Consider the following 3,167-nt stretch of genomic DNA (forward strand, 5'->3'; position numbering starts at 1 on the left):
TCAAATCATGTGACCGTTGTTTGTGATGTATTTCCAACTCTCAAGCAGGGGGCAAACACCAACGAAACTTACAAATTGGTTGACAATGATAGCGTAAGGATCGGCCCCATCAATGGAAAATTCCTCAAACACTTCTGTGCTTAAAAATCAAGGATTGCTCCTTGGTAAGAGTTAAAACTGCCCACTGTAATGCGGCAAGAGTACATGATGTCTTCCCATTACTTCTGAAAGCGTACCAATAAGGAGAAATTAATCCCACTCTATGTCACCAATTGCTAGTGTGGCGTAGTGGTTGGATGCCCAAGTCGACCTTAAGAGGTATCGGGTTCGATTAGTGGTGATACCCACTATTGCACACTGAGCCCTCCTTTTTGCAAAAAAAAAAAAAAAGAAACCATTTGAACTACGTAATGACTTGATCTCTCTCGAGGGTAATTAGGCAACTTAGTATCTTTTGCTGAGTTCAGACCTGATCCCTCTCCGGGGTACAAAGGCAGTTTCGTGCTTGTCACTAAGTTCAGTCACATGAAAAGAAGAAGGATTGTCAGTCTGACTTGAAGAGTTTTGCAACGGTTGTCAATATGCTTTTAAAGTCCCTTTGGTTGGTAAGGCATTGCTTAAAGGTAGTCAGTTGCTCAATAGGATGATCAAAGATCGTTGTAGTCGAAGATGAAGACTGCAAGGAGTTGACGTTGCTTAGCTATCCTTGAAATGATGATGAACATAAGTTGATTCTTGGTTGTGGAGCAAAATAAAATCTTCAACCACTTTTGCAAGAAATGAAGTCTTCATGGCATTGCCTCTCTTCTGTGGACATTCTCCCACGTCTTTAAAGTATGCTTTGCATTACTTATCTCTTAGGGGCATCTTTTTGTACCTTGCAAGTCTAAGCTACATCGTCTCTCTTTTAAGTTGTGCCACTTTACAACTCTGAAATTTAAACCACGTCATCTCCCTTCTGAGTGATGCTGTTTCACATCACGCCTCTGAAATCTGGACAACGTCACCTTCCTCCAATATCTGAAGTTGGTGTTGCATCATCTCTCCTCTAAGAGCATGTTCGTGCAATGTCAAAGTCTTGGCAGCATTCTCCTCACATCTTCAAGGTTTTGTCAGCATCTCTTTACATCCTTAAAGTCTTGATGGGAGCTTCTTGAAACTTCAAGGTTTTGTTGGCATTTCCTTGCATCTTCAAAATCTTGATAGGATCTCCTTGCATCTTTAAAAGTCTTGTTGGCATCTCTAAAATCTTGATGTCTGGCTACAGTGCTATGCACCCTCGATGTCTAGGCTATGTTGCCTCTGAAGATTGGTGCAACTTTAATGCGAGTGCAAGTGCTAAGGTGGAGTGTTGTCATGGCTTCATAGCAAAGATGAATATTGGCACGACTTCAATGCAATTGAAGTGTTGACGTGGCTGCATGGCAAAGATGAATGTTGACACGGCTTCAGTGCAAATTATGGTGCGACTTCATAAGTGCAAATATTGCTTCAAGGCAAAGATGGATGTTGGCACAATTTCCATGCAAATGAAGTGTTGATGCGGCTGCAATGCGAGTGAAATGTTGATGTGGCTTCATGTTGAAAAGGCTTCATTAAAAAAGACAAGTGCAAATTTGCTTCAGTAGACAAAGTAATAGGTGATGCTTTAATGCAAATGCAAGAGTTGACGTAGCTTCATGACAAAGACAAGTGTGGAACACGTTCATGCAAAAATAAGTGCTAGCATAGTTTCATTAACGACCAGTACTAGTATTGCTTCATTGCCAACACCAGAGGCAATACAACTTCAAAGACAAGTACCGGCGATAGCATTGTTACTTGCTGAATATCCTCATGAAAACGTCGTTGCAAAGAAGAATATTACTAAAAGATTGTTGTTGCAGGAAAAGAATATAACAACATGAAGGCATACATCACTGCAAGAACGTTGCTATTAATGAAATATAAAGCCACTAAATGAATGCAAACACTTCTATGAGAATGCTAATGTAAAGTTTGATGTCAAAGCTTAAAGATCAAGGCTGCAAAACAAAAGCAAGCAACAAAAAAATTGTTAGGGAAAAGGTCTCATAGCACATATTAAAAAAAAAAAAAAAATCTTGAAAGCAGGAGAAGAAAGTTGAAGGTCGAGCATGTGCCTTAGTGATGAAGGAAGGCAAATAACATGCCTTTATATAGAAAACTTCTGAGATAGTAGGCAAGAAAAATGAAGAAAGTCAGCAAACCATTAAATGGTTCCACCAACCAGCCAATGGAAAGAACTACATTCACATTTCAGAAATGTGAAAACAATTGAAATCCAAAGTCAGACTTTGCAGACTCAAATGCACTCAAAATCAAAGAAGTCTACACCAAATTTTGAGAATAAAAGAGGACATTTAATGAAGAGAGTCAGAAAATAGTGGCTCATCACCCACTTCACAACCTTCAAGTCTAAACACAGGTGCCGTCTTGTCAGAGTGCTGAAAAGCCACATAAGTCCAATAATGACCCGCATCCTTTTCTGACAAATCTGTGCAAATCTGTTCAAGATTTCACAAACCTGAACCCACAGGGACCTTAAACAGACTTCGATCTACAAAACCCAAAAAGGCCATCAACAACGGACCCACCACGCGCCACCACGCGCCGCCATAAGCCCGCGATGACCAACGGCCTAGTCCCTCAAGCCTGTATAAATCCGTTCACATTTTTACAAAATTGACACTACAGGGTTCTTGTACGGCCCAAAATATACGAAAACTGAAAATTTCAGGTCAAGAAGCCAGTACACGCGCCTCCATGCGCCACCAGAAGGTCTGGAAATTTCTGCCTCAACGAACACACGCTCCCACGCGCCTCCAACTTTCTTCACATGCCAGCGCATCTCTTCCACGCGCGACGCGCTCTCACGCGCTTTGCCCTGAGACGCCCTCAGTTACATGACGTCATCCATGACGTCAGCTGACCCGATTTGACCAGACCGGACCGGTTTGACCCGTTTACCTGAACCGATCCGAACCGGCAAAAAAAAATCTTTGACTAAGTTGAACTTTGACTTTCACCAAAATGTCAAAATTTTCAAAAGGGGCTGTCCCACTCAGTTTTTCGAGTACATTCTGATTTTGGAATCTGTTTCTTCATGCGAAACTCGAAAATTGCACAAACGTCCAATTTCCAAAAAG

The sequence above is a fragment of the Quercus suber genome, unplaced genomic scaffold (genome assembly GCF_002906115.3).
Source record: "Quercus suber isolate HL8 unplaced genomic scaffold, Cork oak 2.0 scaffold_244, whole genome shotgun sequence".
NCBI lineage: Eukaryota > Viridiplantae > Streptophyta > Magnoliopsida > Fagales > Fagaceae > Quercus > Quercus suber.